Source organism: Pseudorasbora parva, chromosome 4, assembly GCF_024679245.1.
Source record: "Pseudorasbora parva isolate DD20220531a chromosome 4, ASM2467924v1, whole genome shotgun sequence".
Lineage (NCBI taxonomy): Eukaryota > Metazoa > Chordata > Actinopteri > Cypriniformes > Gobionidae > Pseudorasbora > Pseudorasbora parva.
Genome location: NC_090175.1, coordinates 38,252,871 through 38,268,462, shown reverse-complemented (window position 1 = coordinate 38,268,462; position 15,592 = coordinate 38,252,871). Strand labels below are relative to the sequence as shown.

General features: G+C 44.4%; 36 non-coding genes across 36 annotated transcripts in view; 8 read left to right on the top strand and 28 right to left on the bottom strand.

Annotated features, from left to right (window-relative positions):
• The first annotated feature begins 13 nt into the window (after positions 1–13).
• Positions 14–86, top strand: trnar-ccg (transfer RNA arginine (anticodon CCG)). Its single transcript has one exon. It is a non-coding gene; the product is annotated as a tRNA-Arg (tRNA).
• Positions 87–872: 786 nt separating this feature from the next.
• On the bottom strand, positions 873–944 carry trnap-cgg (transfer RNA proline (anticodon CGG)). Its single transcript has one exon. It is a non-coding gene; the product is annotated as a tRNA-Pro (tRNA).
• A 277-nt stretch (positions 945–1,221) lies between these two features.
• trnap-agg (transfer RNA proline (anticodon AGG)) lies at positions 1,222–1,293 on the bottom strand. Its single transcript has one exon. It is a non-coding gene; the product is annotated as a tRNA-Pro (tRNA).
• A 282-nt stretch (positions 1,294–1,575) lies between these two features.
• On the bottom strand, positions 1,576–1,647 carry trnap-agg (transfer RNA proline (anticodon AGG)). Its single transcript has one exon. It is a non-coding gene; the product is annotated as a tRNA-Pro (tRNA).
• Positions 1,648–1,930: 283 nt separating this feature from the next.
• Positions 1,931–2,001, bottom strand: trnap-agg (transfer RNA proline (anticodon AGG)). The gene has a single exon. It is a non-coding gene; the product is annotated as a tRNA-Pro (tRNA).
• A 159-nt stretch (positions 2,002–2,160) lies between these two features.
• Positions 2,161–2,233, top strand: trnar-ccg (transfer RNA arginine (anticodon CCG)). Its single transcript has one exon. It is a non-coding gene; the product is annotated as a tRNA-Arg (tRNA).
• A 787-nt stretch (positions 2,234–3,020) lies between these two features.
• Positions 3,021–3,092, bottom strand: trnap-cgg (transfer RNA proline (anticodon CGG)). Its single transcript has one exon. It is a non-coding gene; the product is annotated as a tRNA-Pro (tRNA).
• Positions 3,093–3,375: 283 nt separating this feature from the next.
• trnap-cgg (transfer RNA proline (anticodon CGG)) lies at positions 3,376–3,447 on the bottom strand. The gene has a single exon. It is a non-coding gene; the product is annotated as a tRNA-Pro (tRNA).
• Positions 3,448–3,729: 282 nt separating this feature from the next.
• trnap-agg (transfer RNA proline (anticodon AGG)) lies at positions 3,730–3,801 on the bottom strand. Its single transcript has one exon. It is a non-coding gene; the product is annotated as a tRNA-Pro (tRNA).
• Positions 3,802–4,084: 283 nt separating this feature from the next.
• On the bottom strand, positions 4,085–4,155 carry trnap-agg (transfer RNA proline (anticodon AGG)). Its single transcript has one exon. It is a non-coding gene; the product is annotated as a tRNA-Pro (tRNA).
• A 159-nt stretch (positions 4,156–4,314) lies between these two features.
• Positions 4,315–4,387, top strand: trnar-ccg (transfer RNA arginine (anticodon CCG)). The gene has a single exon. It is a non-coding gene; the product is annotated as a tRNA-Arg (tRNA).
• Positions 4,388–5,173: 786 nt separating this feature from the next.
• On the bottom strand, positions 5,174–5,245 carry trnap-cgg (transfer RNA proline (anticodon CGG)). Its single transcript has one exon. It is a non-coding gene; the product is annotated as a tRNA-Pro (tRNA).
• Positions 5,246–5,527: 282 nt separating this feature from the next.
• Positions 5,528–5,599, bottom strand: trnap-agg (transfer RNA proline (anticodon AGG)). Its single transcript has one exon. It is a non-coding gene; the product is annotated as a tRNA-Pro (tRNA).
• A 282-nt stretch (positions 5,600–5,881) lies between these two features.
• trnap-agg (transfer RNA proline (anticodon AGG)) lies at positions 5,882–5,953 on the bottom strand. Its single transcript has one exon. It is a non-coding gene; the product is annotated as a tRNA-Pro (tRNA).
• A 282-nt stretch (positions 5,954–6,235) lies between these two features.
• On the bottom strand, positions 6,236–6,307 carry trnap-agg (transfer RNA proline (anticodon AGG)). The gene has a single exon. It is a non-coding gene; the product is annotated as a tRNA-Pro (tRNA).
• Positions 6,308–6,466: 159 nt separating this feature from the next.
• trnar-ccg (transfer RNA arginine (anticodon CCG)) lies at positions 6,467–6,539 on the top strand. The gene has a single exon. It is a non-coding gene; the product is annotated as a tRNA-Arg (tRNA).
• A 786-nt stretch (positions 6,540–7,325) lies between these two features.
• trnap-cgg (transfer RNA proline (anticodon CGG)) lies at positions 7,326–7,397 on the bottom strand. The gene has a single exon. It is a non-coding gene; the product is annotated as a tRNA-Pro (tRNA).
• A 277-nt stretch (positions 7,398–7,674) lies between these two features.
• trnap-agg (transfer RNA proline (anticodon AGG)) lies at positions 7,675–7,746 on the bottom strand. Its single transcript has one exon. It is a non-coding gene; the product is annotated as a tRNA-Pro (tRNA).
• A 282-nt stretch (positions 7,747–8,028) lies between these two features.
• On the bottom strand, positions 8,029–8,100 carry trnap-agg (transfer RNA proline (anticodon AGG)). The gene has a single exon. It is a non-coding gene; the product is annotated as a tRNA-Pro (tRNA).
• A 282-nt stretch (positions 8,101–8,382) lies between these two features.
• On the bottom strand, positions 8,383–8,454 carry trnap-agg (transfer RNA proline (anticodon AGG)). The gene has a single exon. It is a non-coding gene; the product is annotated as a tRNA-Pro (tRNA).
• Positions 8,455–8,613: 159 nt separating this feature from the next.
• trnar-ccg (transfer RNA arginine (anticodon CCG)) lies at positions 8,614–8,686 on the top strand. Its single transcript has one exon. It is a non-coding gene; the product is annotated as a tRNA-Arg (tRNA).
• Positions 8,687–9,472: 786 nt separating this feature from the next.
• trnap-cgg (transfer RNA proline (anticodon CGG)) lies at positions 9,473–9,544 on the bottom strand. The gene has a single exon. It is a non-coding gene; the product is annotated as a tRNA-Pro (tRNA).
• A 277-nt stretch (positions 9,545–9,821) lies between these two features.
• Positions 9,822–9,893, bottom strand: trnap-agg (transfer RNA proline (anticodon AGG)). Its single transcript has one exon. It is a non-coding gene; the product is annotated as a tRNA-Pro (tRNA).
• Positions 9,894–10,175: 282 nt separating this feature from the next.
• trnap-agg (transfer RNA proline (anticodon AGG)) lies at positions 10,176–10,247 on the bottom strand. Its single transcript has one exon. It is a non-coding gene; the product is annotated as a tRNA-Pro (tRNA).
• A 283-nt stretch (positions 10,248–10,530) lies between these two features.
• Positions 10,531–10,601, bottom strand: trnap-agg (transfer RNA proline (anticodon AGG)). Its single transcript has one exon. It is a non-coding gene; the product is annotated as a tRNA-Pro (tRNA).
• Positions 10,602–10,760: 159 nt separating this feature from the next.
• Positions 10,761–10,833, top strand: trnar-ccg (transfer RNA arginine (anticodon CCG)). The gene has a single exon. It is a non-coding gene; the product is annotated as a tRNA-Arg (tRNA).
• A 787-nt stretch (positions 10,834–11,620) lies between these two features.
• Positions 11,621–11,692, bottom strand: trnap-cgg (transfer RNA proline (anticodon CGG)). Its single transcript has one exon. It is a non-coding gene; the product is annotated as a tRNA-Pro (tRNA).
• Positions 11,693–11,975: 283 nt separating this feature from the next.
• On the bottom strand, positions 11,976–12,047 carry trnap-cgg (transfer RNA proline (anticodon CGG)). Its single transcript has one exon. It is a non-coding gene; the product is annotated as a tRNA-Pro (tRNA).
• A 282-nt stretch (positions 12,048–12,329) lies between these two features.
• Positions 12,330–12,401, bottom strand: trnap-agg (transfer RNA proline (anticodon AGG)). Its single transcript has one exon. It is a non-coding gene; the product is annotated as a tRNA-Pro (tRNA).
• A 159-nt stretch (positions 12,402–12,560) lies between these two features.
• trnar-ccg (transfer RNA arginine (anticodon CCG)) lies at positions 12,561–12,633 on the top strand. The gene has a single exon. It is a non-coding gene; the product is annotated as a tRNA-Arg (tRNA).
• Positions 12,634–13,419: 786 nt separating this feature from the next.
• On the bottom strand, positions 13,420–13,491 carry trnap-cgg (transfer RNA proline (anticodon CGG)). The gene has a single exon. It is a non-coding gene; the product is annotated as a tRNA-Pro (tRNA).
• Positions 13,492–13,773: 282 nt separating this feature from the next.
• Positions 13,774–13,845, bottom strand: trnap-agg (transfer RNA proline (anticodon AGG)). Its single transcript has one exon. It is a non-coding gene; the product is annotated as a tRNA-Pro (tRNA).
• Positions 13,846–14,004: 159 nt separating this feature from the next.
• On the top strand, positions 14,005–14,077 carry trnar-ccg (transfer RNA arginine (anticodon CCG)). The gene has a single exon. It is a non-coding gene; the product is annotated as a tRNA-Arg (tRNA).
• A 786-nt stretch (positions 14,078–14,863) lies between these two features.
• On the bottom strand, positions 14,864–14,935 carry trnap-cgg (transfer RNA proline (anticodon CGG)). Its single transcript has one exon. It is a non-coding gene; the product is annotated as a tRNA-Pro (tRNA).
• A 277-nt stretch (positions 14,936–15,212) lies between these two features.
• Positions 15,213–15,284, bottom strand: trnap-agg (transfer RNA proline (anticodon AGG)). Its single transcript has one exon. It is a non-coding gene; the product is annotated as a tRNA-Pro (tRNA).
• A 282-nt stretch (positions 15,285–15,566) lies between these two features.
• trnap-agg (transfer RNA proline (anticodon AGG)) overlaps positions 15,567–15,592 on the bottom strand; it is a 72-nt gene continuing 46 nt past the window's right edge. The window contains exon 1 of the tRNA in view: positions 15,567–15,592. This exon is cut by the window's right edge and continues 46 nt beyond it. This is a non-coding gene — a tRNA (tRNA-Pro).

Sequence of the window (15,592 nt, the reverse complement as noted above, 5' to 3'; positions counted from 1 at the left end):
CTTTGCCAAACAAGGCCCGGTGGCCTAATGGATAAGGCATCAGCCTCCGGAGCTGAGGATTGTGGGTTCAAGTCCCACCTGGGTCGTCTTTGATGGGCTACCTTTAAGATGGCTTTGTAAGAATTTCAAGGAGGATTTTTCAATGACTATATCCATGATGACCGCACGATTGGAATTATCATAATGATAACCATATATCACTATGAAAGACGAATTTAAAAGAGAATTCCACAAAGTGTTTTTTTAACACAAGTCACAACAAAAGTAGCTGTCTACTCATCAAGACTGATTCTGCATCTTCAGCATCAATAAATTGTCTTCTGCCACTCATGCTTTGCCCATGAAGTCAACAGTGCCAATGAGAGCTTTGGCCATCTAATTGCAGAAAAACGCACGGCACACCAGTGAAGGGCTCTAAAAGTCAACAGCAGCATACAGACTATATCTTAGGCTTGACTTTGAACCATAAGGCATCAGCCTCCGTCCAAGGACGTGGTTGAATGAGCTAGCTCTAAGCAAAAGGTCAATGACTGTACAAAGAAACTCCAAGGACATGTATTTCTGTGCTCATCGTTTTAATTCAACTATGACTGATGTAAAATGGTTTGAATCCCAAAACCCCTGCAGAAAGTTCAATTTGGCCGAAGTATCAGCCTCTGATGCTAGAGAATGTGACATCAAGCACCATGTTGTCTGCAGCAAAAGTTCTGATATCAAATGGTTGTTAAAGCAAAGCAACCATCGGAAACAGTGTCAGAAAACCCTTGAACTCATTCTAAATGCTAGAGGGCTCAGTCGGGAATTGAATATAATTGAAATAGAAAGCGTTTGTTGTTAGGAAGTCGAGGAAGTTAGCTTGCTTTGAAACGGCTGGGCTCGTCCGGGATTTGAACCCGGGACCTCTCGCACCCGAAGCGAGAATCATACCCCTAGACCAACGAGCCAGAATCTCCTATGGCTACGTGTGTACACATGTACAGTCACTTAATGTGGCCCTCTAAAAGATTGGGCAGGCACTAGTTTTAATAGAAAACACTTGTCGTTAGGAAGCCGCATTTCCTGGAAGGCAGCGACTCTGAGTATGGCCTGCACAAGGAAAAAAAAACACAACCTTTGACTGAATCTGGGATATGTTGTAGTACAGATGAACAACAGTAATTATTTCAAAACCACAGTAGTTTTTATCTAAGCTCAACGTAGCCAGGTTGCTTTGAAACGGCTGGGCTCGTCCGGGATTTGAACCCGGGACCCCTCGCACCCTAAGCGAGAATCATACCCCTAGACCAACGAGCCTGACTGCGAACACCAACAGCTACGTGTGTACACATGTACAGTCACTGAATGTGGCCCTCTAAAAGATTGGGCAGGCACTAGTTTTAATAGAAAACACTTGTCGTTAGGAAGCCGCATTTCCTGGAAGGCAGCGACTCTGAGTATGGCCTGTACAAGGAAAAAAAAACACGACCTTTGACTGAATCTGGGATATGTTGTAGTACAGATGAACAACAGTAATTATTTCAAAACCACAGTAGTTTTTATCTAAGCTCAACGTAGCCAGCTTGCTTTGAAACGGCTGGGCTCGTCCGGGATTTGAACCCGGGACCTCTCGCACCCTAAGCGAGAATCATACCCCTAGACCAACGAGCCTGACTGCGAACACCAACAGCTACGTGTGTACACATGTACAGTCACTGAATGTTGCCCTCTAAAAGATTGGGCAGGCACTAATTTTAATAGAAAACTCTTGCCGTTAGGAAGCCGCATTTCCTGGAAGGCAGCGACTCTGAGTATGGCCTGTACAAGGAAAAAAAAAACACGACCTTTGACTGAATCTGGGATATGTTGTAGTACAGATGAACAAAAGTAATTATTTCAAAACCTCAGCAGTTTTGAGGTGGGCTCAACGCAGACAGCTTGCTATGAAACGACTGGGCTCGTCCGGGTTTGAACCCGGGACCTCTCGCACCCTAAGCGAGAATCATACCCCTAGACCAACGAGCCTCTCCGGTATGCCATGTTTTGTTTGGGTACCACAAATTTAGTGAAGCTCACCTGTATAACGGACAGTGTTCTGTTGTCGAGATACTTAAGTGTAGATATTTGAGCTTCAAAAACTACTTCAAGGGATACTACAGATTGACGGCCAACTTTGCCAAACAAGGCCCGGTGGCCTAATGGATAAGGCATCAGCCTCCGGAGCTGAGGATTGTGGGTTCAAGTCCCACCTGGGTCGTCTTTGATGGGCTACCTTTAAGATGGCTTTGTGAGAATTTCAAGGAGGATTTTTCAATGACTATATCCATGATGACCGCACGATTGGAATTATCATAATGATAACCATATATCACTATGAAAGACGAATTTAAAAGAGAATTCCACAAAGTGTTTTTTTAACACAAGTCACAACAAAAGTAGCTGTCTACTCATCAAGACTGATTCTGCATCTTCAGCATCAATAAATTGTCTTCTGCCACTCATGCTTTGCCCATGAAATCAACAGTGCCAATGAGAGCTTTGGCCATCTAATTGCAGAAAAACGCACGGCACACCAGTGAAGGGCTCTAAAAGTCAACAGCAGCATACAGACTATATCTTAGGCTTGACTTTGAACCATAAGGCATCAGCCTCCGTCCAAGGACGTGGTTGAATGAGCTAGCTCTAAGCAAAAGGTCAATGACTGTACAAAGAAACTCCAAGGACATGTATTTCTGTGCTCATCGTTTTAATTCAACTATGACTGATGTAAAATGGTTTGAATCCCAAAACCCCTGCAGAAAGTTCAATTTGGCCGAAGTATCAGACTCTGATGCTAGAGAACGTGACATCAAGCACCATGTTGTCTGCAGCAAAAGTTCTGATATCAAATGGTTGTTAAAGCAAAGCAACCATCGGAAACAGTGTCAAAAAAACCCTTGAACTCATTCTAAATGCTAGAGGGCTCAGTCGGGAATTGAATATAATTGAAATAGAAAGCGTTTGTTGTTAGGAAGCCGAGGAAGTTAGCTTGCTTTGAAACGGCTGGGCTCGTCCGGGATTTGAACCCGGAACCTCTCGCACCCGAAGCGAGAATCATACCCCTAGACCAACGAGCCAGACCAGAATCACCTATGGCTACGTGTGTACACATGTACAGTCACTTAATGTGGCCCTCTAAAAGATTGGGCAGGCACTAGTTTTAATAGAAAACACTTGTCGTTAGGAAGCCGCATTTCCTGGAAGGCAGCGACTCTGAGTATGGCCTGCACAAGGAAAAAAAAAACACGACCTTTGACTGAATCTGGGATATGTTGTAGTACAGATGAACAACAGTAATTATTCCAAAAACACAGTAGTTTTTATCTAAGCTGAATGTAGCCAGCTTGCTTTGAAACGGCTGGGCTCGTCCGGGATTTGAACCCGGGACCTCTCGCAACCGAAGCGAGAATCATACCCCTAGACCAACGAGCCAGACCAGAATCACCTATGGCTACGTGTGTACACATGTACAGTCACTTAATGTGGCCCTCTAAAAGATTGGGCAGGCACTAGTTTTAATAGAAAACACTTGTCGTTAGGAAGCCGCATTTCCTGGAAGGCAGCGACTCTGAGTATGGCCTGTACAAGGAAAAAAAAACACGACCTTTGACTGAATCTGGGATATGTTGTAGTACAGATGAACAACAGTAATTATTTCAAAACCACAGTAGTTTTTATCTAAGCTCAACGTAGCCAGCTTGCTTTGAAACGGCTGGGCTCGTCCGGGATTTGAACCCGGGACCTCTCGCACCCTAAGCGAGAATCATACCCCTAGACCAACGAGCCTGACTGCGAACACCAACAGCTACGTGTGTACACATGTACAGTCACTGAATGTTGCCCTCTAAAAGATTGGGCAGGCACTAATTTTAATAGAAAACTCTTGCCGTTAGGAAGCCGCATTTCCTGGAAGGCAGCGACTCTGAGTATGGCCTGTACAAGGAAAAAAAAAACACGACCTTTGACTGAATCTGGGATATGTTGTAGTACAGATGAACAAAAGTAATTATTTCAAAACCTCAGCAGTTTTGAGGTGGGCTCAACGCAGACAGCTTGCTATGAAACGACTGGGCTCGTCCGGGTTTGAACCCGGGACCTCTCGCACCCTAAGCGAGAATCATACCCCTAGACCAACGAGCCTCTCCGGTATGCCATGTTTTGTTTGGGTACCACAAATTTAGTGAAGCTCACCTGTATAACGGACAGTGTTCTGTTGTCGAGATACTTAAGTGTAGATATTTGAGCTTCAAAAACTACTTCAAGGGATACTACAGATTGACGGCCAACTTTGCCAAACAAGGCCCGGTGGCCTAATGGATAAGGCATCAGCCTCCGGAGCTGAGGATTGTGGGTTCAAGTCCCACCTGGGTCGTCTTTGATGGGCTACCTTTAAGATGGCTTTGTGAGAATTTCAAGGAGGATTTTTCAATGACTATATCCATGATGACCGCACGATTGGAATTATCATAATGATAACCATATATCACTATGAAAGACGAATTTAAAAGAGAATTCCACAAAGTGTTTTTTTAACACAAGTCACAACAAAAGTAGCTGTCTACTCATCAAGACTGATTCTGCATCTTCAGCATCAATAAATTGTCTTCTGCCACTCATGCTTTGCCCATGAAATCAACAGTGCCAATGAGAGCTTTGGCCATCTAATTGCAGAAAAACGCACGGCACACCAGTGAAGGGCTCTAAAAGTCAACAGCAGCATACAGACTATATCTTAGGCTTGACTTTGAACCATAAGGCATCAGCCTCCGTCCAAGGATGTGGTTGAATGAGCTAGCTCTAAGCAAAAGGTCAATGACTGTACAAAGAAACTCCAAGGACATGTATTTCTGTGCTCATCGTTTTAATTCAACTATGACTGATGTAAAATGGTTTGAATCCCAAAACCCCTGCAGAAAGTTCAATTTGGCCGAAGTATCAGCCTCTGATGCTAGAGAACGTGACATCAAGCACCATGTTGTCTGCAGCAAAAGTTCTGATATCAAATGGTTGTTAAAGCAAAGCAACCATCGGAAACAGTGTCAGAAAACCCTTGAACTCATTCTAAATGCTAGAGGGCTCAGTCGGGAATTGAATATAATTGAAATAGAAAGGGTTTGTTGTTAGGAAGTCGAGGAAGTTAGCTTGCTTTGAAACAGCTGGGCTCGTCCGGGATTTGAACCCAGGACCTCTCGCACCCGAAGCGAGAATCATACCCCTAGACCAACGAGCCAGACCTGAATCACCTATGGCTACGTGTGTACACATGTACAGTCACTTAATGTGGCCCTCTAAAAGATTGGGCAGGCACTAGTTTTAATAGAAAACACTTGTCGTTAGGAAGCCGCATTTCCTGGAAGGCAGCGACTCTGAGTATGGCCTGCACAAGGAAAAAAAAACACGACCTTTGACTGAATCTGGGATATGTTGTAGTACAGATGAACAACAGTAATTATTTCAAAACCACAGTAGTTTTTATCTAAGCTCAACGTAGCCAGCTTGCTTTGAAACGGCTGGGCTCGTCCGGGATTTGGACCCGGGACCTCTCGCACCCTAAGCGAGAATCATACCCCTAGACCAACGAGCCTGACTGCGAACACCAACAGCTACGTGTGTACACATGTACAGTCACTGAATGTGGCCCTCTAAAAGATTGGGCAGGCACTAGTTTTAATAGAAAACACTTGTCGTTAGGAAGCCGCATTTCCTGGAAGGCAGCGACTCTGAGTATGGCCTGTACAAGGAAAAAAAAACACGACCTTTGACTGAATCTGGGATATGTTGTAGTACAGATGAACAACAGTAATTATTTCAAAACCACAGTAGTTTTTATCTAAGCTCAACGTAGCCAGCTTTCTTTGAAACGGCTGGGCTCGTCCGGGATTGGAACCCGGGACCTCTCGCACCCTAAGCGAGAATCATACCCCTAGACCAACGAGCCTGACTGCGAACACCAACAGCTACGTGTGTACACATGTACAGTCACTGAATGTTGCCCTCTAAAAGATTGGGCAGGCACTAATTTTAATAGAAAACGCTTGCCGTTAGGAAGCCGCATTTCCTGGAAGGCAGCGACTCTGAGTATGGCCTGTACAAGGGAAAAAAAACACGACCTTTGACTGAATCTGGGATATGTTGTAGTACAGATGAACAAAAGTAATTATTTCAAAACCTCAGAAGTTTTGAGGTGGGCTCAACGCAGCCAGCTTGCTATGAAACGACTGGGCTCGTCCGGGATTTGAACCCGGGACCTCTCGCACCCTAAGCGAGAATCATACCCCTATACCAACGAGCCTCTCCGGTATTCCATGTTTTGTGTGGGTACCACAAATTTAGTGAAGCTCACCTGTATAACGGAACGTGTTCTGTTGTCGAGATACTTAAGTGTAGATATTTGAGCTTCAAAAACTACTTCAAGGGATACTACAGATTGACGGCCAACTTTGCCAAACAAGGCCCGGTGGCCTAATGGATAAGGCATCAGCCTCCGGAGCTGAGGATTGTGGGTTCAAGTCCCACCTGGGTCGTCTTTGATGGGCTACCTTTAAGATGGCTTTGTAAGAATTTCAAGGAGGATTTTTCAATGACTATATCCATGATGACCGCACGATTGGAATTATCATAATGATAACCATATATCACTATGAAAGACGAATTTAAAAGAGAATTCCACAAAGTGTTTTCTTAACACAAGTCACAACAAAAGTAGCTGTCTACTCATCAAGACTGATTCTGCATCTTCAGCATCAATAAATTGTCTTCTGCCACTCATGCTTTGCCCATGAAGTCAACAGTGCCAATGAGAGCTTTGGCCATCTAATTGCAGAAAAACGCACGGCACACCAGTGAAGGGCTCTAAAAGTCAACAGCAGCATACAGACTATATCTTAGGCTTGACTTTGAACCATAAGGCATCAGCCTCCGTCCAAGGACGTGGTTGAATGAGCTAGCTCTAAGCAAAAGGTCAATGACTGTACAAAGAAACTCCAAGGACATGTATTTCTGTGCTCATCGTTTTAATTCAACTATGACTGATGTAAAATGGTTTGAATCCCAAAACCCCTGCAGAAAGTTCAATTTGGCCGAAGTATCAGCCTCTGATGCTAGAGAATGTGACATCAAGCACCATGTTGTCTGCAGCAAAAGTTCTGATATCAAATGGTTGTTAAAGCAAAGCAACCATCGGAAACAGTGTCAGAAAACCCTTGAACTCATTCTAAATGCTAGAGGGCTCAGTCGGGAATTGAATATAATTGAAATAGAAAGCGTTTGTTGTTAGGAAGTCGAGGAAGTTAGCTTGCTTTGAAACGGCTGGGCTCGTCCGGGATTTGAACCCGGGACCTCTCGCACCCGAAGCGAGAATCATACCCCTAGACCAACGAGCCAGAATCTCCTATGGCTACGTGTGTACACATGTACAGTCACTTAATGTGGCCCTCTAAAAGATTGGGCAGGCACTAGTTTTAATAGAAAACACTTGTCGTTAGGAAGCCGCATTTCCTGGAAGGCAGCGACTCTGAGTATGGCCTGCACAAGGAAAAAAAAACACAACCTTTGACTGAATCTGGGATATGTTGTAGTACAGATGAACAACAGTAATTATTTCAAAACCACAGTAGTTTTTATCTAAGCTCAACGTAGCCAGGTTGCTTTGAAACGGCTGGGCTCGTCCGGGATTTGAACCCGGGACCCCTCGCACCCTAAGCGAGAATCATACCCCTAGACCAACGAGCCTGACTGCGAACACCAACAGCTACGTGTGTACACATGTACAGTCACTGAATGTGGCCCTCTAAAAGATTGGGCAGGCACTAGTTTTAATAGAAAACACTTGTCGTTAGGAAGCCGCATTTCCTGGAAGGCAGCGACTCTGAGTATGGCCTGTACAAGGAAAAAAAAACACGACCTTTGACTGAATCTGGGATATGTTGTAGTACAGATGAACAACAGTAATTATTTCAAAACCACAGTAGTTTTTATCTAAGCTCAACGTAGCCAGCTTTCTTTGAAACGGCTGGGCTCGTCCGGGATTGGAACCCGGGACCTCTCGCACCCTAAGCGAGAATCATACCCCTAGACCAACGAGCCTGACTGCGAACACCAACAGCTACGTGTGTACACATGTACAGTCACTGAATGTTGCCCTCTAAAAGATTGGGCAGGCACTAATTTTAATAGAAAACGCTTGCCGTTAGGAAGCCGCATTTCCTGGAAGGCAGCGACTCTGAGTATGGCCTGTACAAGGGAAAAAAAACACGACCTTTGACTGAATCTGGGATATGTTGTAGTACAGATGAACAAAAGTAATTATTTCAAAACCTCAGAAGTTTTGAGGTGGGCTCAACGCAGCCAGCTTGCTATGAAACGACTGGGCTCGTCCGGGATTTGAACCCGGGACCTCTCGCACCCTAAGCGAGAATCATACCCCTATACCAACGAGCCTCTCCGGTATTCCATGTTTTGTGTGGGTACCACAAATTTAGTGAAGCTCACCTGTATAACGGAACGTGTTCTGTTGTCGAGATACTTAAGTGTAGATATTTGAGCTTCAAAAACTACTTCAAGGGATACTACAGATTGACGGCCAACTTTGCCAAACAAGGCCCGGTGGCCTAATGGATAAGGCATCAGCCTCCGGAGCTGAGGATTGTGGGTTCAAGTCCCACCTGGGTCGTCTTTGATGGGCTACCTTTAAGATGGCTTTGTAAGAATTTCAAGGAGGATTTTTCAATGACTATATCCATGATGACCGCACGATTGGAATTATCATAATGATAACCATATATCACTATGAAAGACGAATTTAAAAGAGAATTCCACAAAGTGTTTTCTTAACACAAGTCACAACAAAAGTAGCTGTCTACTCATCAAGACTGATTCTGCATCTTCAGCATCAATAAATTGTCTTCTGCCACTCATGCTTTGCCCATGAAGTCAACAGTGCCAATGAGAGCTTTGGCCATCTAATTGCAGAAAAACGCACGGCACACCAGTGAAGGGCTCTAAAAGTCAACAGCAGCATACAGACTATATCTTAGGCTTGACTTTGAACCATAAGGCATCAGCCTCCGTCCAAGGACGTGGTTGAATGAGCTAGCTCTAAGCAAAAGGTCAATGACTGTACAAAGAAACTCCAAGGACATGTATTTCTGTGCTCATCGTTTTAATTCAACTATGACTGATGTAAAATGGTTTGAATCCCAAAACCCCTGCAGAAAGTTCAATTTGGCCGAAGTATCAGCCTCTGATGCTAGAGAATGTGACATCAAGCACCATGTTGTCTGCAGCAAAAGTTCTGATATCAAATGGTTGTTAAAGCAAAGCAACCATCGGAAACAGTGTCAGAAAACCCTTGAACTCATTCTAAATGCTAGAGGGCTCAGTCGGGAATTGAATATAATTGAAATAGAAAGCGTTTGTTGTTAGGAAGTCGAGGAAGTTAGCTTGCTTTGAAACGGCTGGGCTCGTCCGGGATTTGAACCCGGGACCTCTCGCACCCGAAGCGAGAATCATACCCCTAGACCAACGAGCCAGAATCTCCTATGGCTACGTGTGTACACATGTACAGTCACTTAATGTGGCCCTCTAAAAGATTGGGCAGGCACTAGTTTTAATAGAAAACACTTGTCGTTAGGAAGCCGCATTTCCTGGAAGGCAGCGACTCTGAGTATGGCCTGCACAAGGAAAAAAAAACACAACCTTTGACTGAATCTGGGATATGTTGTAGTACAGATGAACAACAGTAATTATTTCAAAACCACAGTAGTTTTTATCTAAGCTCAACGTAGCCAGGTTGCTTTGAAACGGCTGGGCTCGTCCGGGATTTGAACCCGGGACCCCTCGCACCCTAAGCGAGAATCATACCCCTAGACCAACGAGCCTGACTGCGAACACCAACAGCTACGTGTGTACACATGTACAGTCACTGAATGTGGCCCTCTAAAAGATTGGGCAGGCACTAGTTTTAATAGAAAACACTTGTCGTTAGGAAGCCGCATTTCCTGGAAGGCAGCGACTCTGAGTATGGCCTGTACAAGGAAAAAAAAACACGACCTTTGACTGAATCTGGGATATGTTGTAGTACAGATGAACAACAGTAATTATTTCAAAACCACAGTAGTTTTTATCTAAGCTCAACGTAGCCAGCTTGCTTTGAAACGGCTGGGCTCGTCCGGGATTTGAACCCGGGACCTCTCGCACCCTAAGCGAGAATCATACCCCTAGACCAACGAGCCTGACTGCGAACACCAACAGCTACGTGTGTACACATGTACAGTCACTGAATGTTGCCCTCTAAAAGATTGGGCAGGCACTAATTTTAATAGAAAACTCTTGCCGTTAGGAAGCCGCATTTCCTGGAAGGCAGCGACTCTGAGTATGGCCTGTACAAGGAAAAAAAAAACACGACCTTTGACTGAATCTGGGATATGTTGTAGTACAGATGAACAAAAGTAATTATTTCAAAACCTCAGCAGTTTTGAGGTGGGCTCAACGCAGACAGCTTGCTATGAAACGACTGGGCTCGTCCGGGTTTGAACCCGGGACCTCTCGCACCCTAAGCGAGAATCATACCCCTAGACCAACGAGCCTCTCCGGTATGCCATGTTTTGTTTGGGTACCACAAATTTAGTGAAGCTCACCTGTATAACGGACAGTGTTCTGTTGTCGAGATACTTAAGTGTAGATATTTGAGCTTCAAAAACTACTTCAAGGGATACTACAGATTGACGGCCAACTTTGCCAAACAAGGCCCGGTGGCCTAATGGATAAGGCATCAGCCTCCGGAGCTGAGGATTGTGGGTTCAAGTCCCACCTGGGTCGTCTTTGATGGGCTACCTTTAAGATGGCTTTGTGAGAATTTCAAGGAGGATTTTTCAATGACTATATCCATGATGACCGCACGATTGGAATTATCATAATGATAACCATATATCACTATGAAAGACGAATTTAAAAGAGAATTCCACAAAGTGTTTTTTTAACACAAGTCACAACAAAAGTAGCTGTCTACTCATCAAGACTGATTCTGCATCTTCAGCATCAATAAATTGTCTTCTGCCACTCATGCTTTGCCCATGAAATCAACAGTGCCAATGAGAGCTTTGGCCATCTAATTGCAGAAAAACGCACGGCACACCAGTGAAGGGCTCTAAAAGTCAACAGCAGCATACAGACTATATCTTAGGCTTGACTTTGAACCATAAGGCATCAGCCTCCGTCCAAGGACGTGGTTGAATGAGCTAGCTCTAAGCAAAAGGTCAATGACTGTACAAAGAAACTCCAAGGACATGTATTTCTGTGCTCATCGTTTTAATTCAACTATGACTGATGTAAAATGGTTTGAATCCCAAAACCCCTGCAGAAAGTTCAATTTGGCCGAAGTATCAGCCTCTGATGCTAGAGAACGTGACATCAAGCACCATGTTGTCTGCAGCAAATGTTCTGATATCAAATGGTTGTTAAAGCAAAGCAACCATCGGAAACAGTGTCAAAAAAAACCTTGAACTCATTCTAAATGCTAGAGGGCTCAGTCGGGAATTGAATATAATTGAAATAGAAAGCGTTTGTTGTTAGGAAGCCGAGGAAGTTAGCTTGCTTTGAAACGGCTGGGCTCGTCCGGGATTTGAACCCGGGACCTCTCGCACCCGAAGCGAGAATCATACCCCTAGACCAACGAGCCAGACCAGAATCACCTATGGCTACGTGTGTACACATTTACAGTCACTTAATGTGGCCCTCTAAAAGATTGGGCAGGCACTAGTTTTAATAGAAAACACTTGTCGTTAGGAAGCCGCATTTCCTGGAAGGCAGCGACTCTGAGTATGGCCTGCACAAGGAAAAAAAAAACACGACCTTTGACTGAATCTGGGATATGTTGTAGTACAGATGAACAACAGTAATTATTCCAAAAACACAGTAGTTTTTATCTAAGCTGAATGTAGCCAGCTTGCTTTGAAACGGCTGGGCTCGTCCGGGATTTGAACCCGGGACCTCTCGCAACCGAAGCGAGAATCATACCCCTAGACCAACGAGCCAGACCAGAATCACCTATGGCTACGTGTGTACACATGTACAGTCACTTAATGTGGCCCTCTAAAAGATTGGGCAGGCACTAGTTTTAATAGAAAACACTTGTCGTTAGGAAGCCGCATTTCCTGGAAGGCAGGGACTCTGAGTATGGCCTGTACAAGGGAAAAAAAACACGACCTTTGACTGAATCTGGGATATGTTGTAGTACAGATGAACAAAAGTAATTATTTCAAAACCTCAGAAGTTTTGAGGTGGGCTCAACGCAGCCAGCTTGCTATGAAACGACTGGGCTCGTCCGGGATTTGAACCCGGGACCTCTCGCACCCTAAGCGAGAATCATACCCCTAGACCAACGAGCCTCTCCGGTATGCCATGTTTTGTGTGGGTACCACAAATTTAGTGAAGCTCACCTGTATAACGGAACGTGTTCTGTTGTCGAGATACTTAAGTGTAGATATTTGAGCTTCAAAAACTACTTCAAGGGATACTACAGATTGACGGCCATTTTTGCCAAACAAGGCCCGGTGGCCTAATGGATAAGGCATCAGCCTCCGGAGCTGAGGATTGTGGGTTCAAGTCCCACCTGGGTCGTCTTTGATGGGCTACCTTTAAGATGGCTTTGTGAGAATTTCAAGGAGGATTTTTCAATGACTATATCCATGATGACCGCACGATTGGAATTATCATAATGATAACCATATATCACTATGAAAGACGAATTTAAAAGAGAATTCCACAAAGTGTTTTTTTAACACAAGTCACAACAAAAGTAGCTGTCTACTCATCAAGACTGATTCTGCATCTTTAGCATCAATAAATTGTCTTCTGCCACTCATGCTTTGCCCATGAAGTCAACAGTGCCAATGAGAGCTTTGGCCATCTAATTGCAGAAAAACGCACGGCACACCAGTGAAGGGCTCTAAAAGTCAACAGCAGCATACAGACTATATCTTAGGCTTGACTTTGAACCATAAGGCATCAGCCTCCGTCCAAGGATGTGGTTGAATGATCTAGCTCTAAGCAAAAGGTCAATGACTGTACAAAGAAACTCCAAGGACCTGTATTTCTGTGCTCATCGTTTTAATTCAACTATGACTGATGTAAAATGGTTTGAATCCCAAAACCCCTGCAGAAAGTTCAATTTGGCCGAAGTATCAGCCTCTGATGCTAGAGAACGTGACATCAAGCACCATGTTGTCTGCAGCAAAAGTTCTGATATCAAATGGTTGTTAAAGCAAAGCAACCATCGGAAACAGTGTCAGAAAACCCTTGAACTCATTCTAAATGCTAGAGGGCTCAGTCGGGAATTGAATATAATTGAAATAGAAAGGGTTTGTTGTTAGGAAGTCGAGGAAGTTAGCTTGCTTTGAAACAGCTAGGCTCGTCCGGGATTTGAACCCAGGACCTCTCGCACCCGAAGCGAGAATCATACCCCTAGACCAACGAGCCAGACCTGAATCACCTATGGCTACGTGTGTACACATGTACAGTCACTTAATGTGGCCCTCTAAAAGATTGGGCAGGCACTAGTTTTAATAGAAAACACTTGTCGTTAGGAAGCCGCATTTCCTGGAAGGCAGCGACTCTGAGTATGGCCTGCACAAGGAAAAAAAAACACGACCTTTGACTGAATCTGGGATATGTTGTAGTACAGATGAACAACAGTAATTATTTCAAAACCACAGTAGTTTTTATCTAAGCTCAACGTAGCCAGCTTGCTTTGAAACGGCTGGGCTCGTCCGGGATTTGAACCCGGGACCTCTCGCACCCTAAGCGAGAATCATACCCCTAGACCAACGAGCCTCTCCGGTATGCCATGTTTTGTGTGGGTACCACAAATTTAGTGAAGCTCACCTGTATAACGGAACGTGTTCTGTTGTCGAGATACTTAAGTGTAGATATTTGAGCTTCAAAAACTACTTCAAGGGATACTACAGATTGACGGCCAACTTTGCCAAACAAGGCCTGGTGGCCTAATGGATAAGGCATCAGCCTCCGGAGCTGAGGATTGTGGGTTCAAGTCCCACCTGGGTCGTCTTTGATGGGCTACCTTTAAGATGGCTTTGTAAGAATTTCAAGGAGGATTTTTCAATGACTATATCCATGATGACCGCACGATTGGAATTATCATAATGATAACCATATATCACTATGAAAGACGAATTTAAAAGAGAATTCCACAAAGTGTTTTCTTAACACAAGTCACAACAAAAGTAGCTGTCTACTCATCAAGACTGATTCTGCATCTTCAGCATCAATAAATTGTCTTCTGCCACTCATGCTTTGCCCATGAAGTCAACAGTGCCAATGAGAGCTTTGGCCATCTAATTGCAGAAAAACGCACGGCACACCAGTGAAGGGCTCTAAAAGTCAACAGCAGCATACAGACTATATCTTAGGCTTGACTTTGAACCATAAGGCATCAGCCTCCGTCCAAGGACGTGGTTGAATGAGCTAGCTCTAAGCAAAAGGTCAATGACTGTACAAAGAAACTCCAAGGACATGTATTTCTGTGCTCATCGTTTTAATTCAACTATGACTGATGTAAAATGGTTTGAATCCCAAAACCCCTGCAGAAAGTTCAATTTGGCCGAAGTATCAGCCTCTGATGCTAGAGAATGTGACATCAAGCACCATGTTGTCTGCAGCAAAAGTTCTGATATCAAATGGTTGTTAAAGCAAAGCAACCATCGGAAACAGTGTCAGAAAACCCTTGAACTCATTCTAAATGCTAGAGGGCTCAGTCGGGAATTGAATATAATTGAAATAGAAAGCGTTTGTTGTTAGGAAGTCGAGGAAGTTAGCTTGCTTTGAAACGGCTGGGCTCGTCCGGGATTTGAACCCGGGACCTCTCGCACCCGAAGCGAGAATCATACCCCTAGACCAACGAGCCAGAATCTCCTATGGCTACGTGTGTACACATGTACAGTCACTTAATGTGGCCCTCTAAAAGATTGGGCAGGCACTAGTTTTAATAGAAAACACTTGTCGTTAGGAAGCCGCATTTCCTGGAAGGCAGCGACTCTGAGTATGGCCTGCACAAGGAAAAAAAAACACAACCTTTGACTGAATCTGGGATATGTTGTAGTACAGATGAACAACAGTAATTATTTCAAAACCACAGTAGTTTTTATCTAAGCTCAACGTAGCCAGGTTGCTTTGAAACGGCTGGGCTCGTCCGGGATTTGAACCCGGGACCCCTCGCACCCTAAGCGAGAATCATACCCCTAGACCAACGAGCCTGACTGCGAACACCAACAGCTACGTGTGTACACATGTACAGTCACTGAATGTGGCCCTCTAAAAGATTGGGCAGGCACTAGTTTTAATAGAAAACACTTGTCGTTAGGAAGCCGCATTTCCTGGAAGGCAGCGACTCTGAGTATGGCCTGTACAAGGAAAAAAAAACACGACCTTTGACTGAATCTGGGATATGTTGTAGTACAGATGAACAACAGTAATTATTTCAAAACCACAGTAGTTTTTATCTAAGCTCAACGTAGCCAGCTTGCTTTGAAACGGCTGGGCTCGTCCGGGATTTGAACCCGGG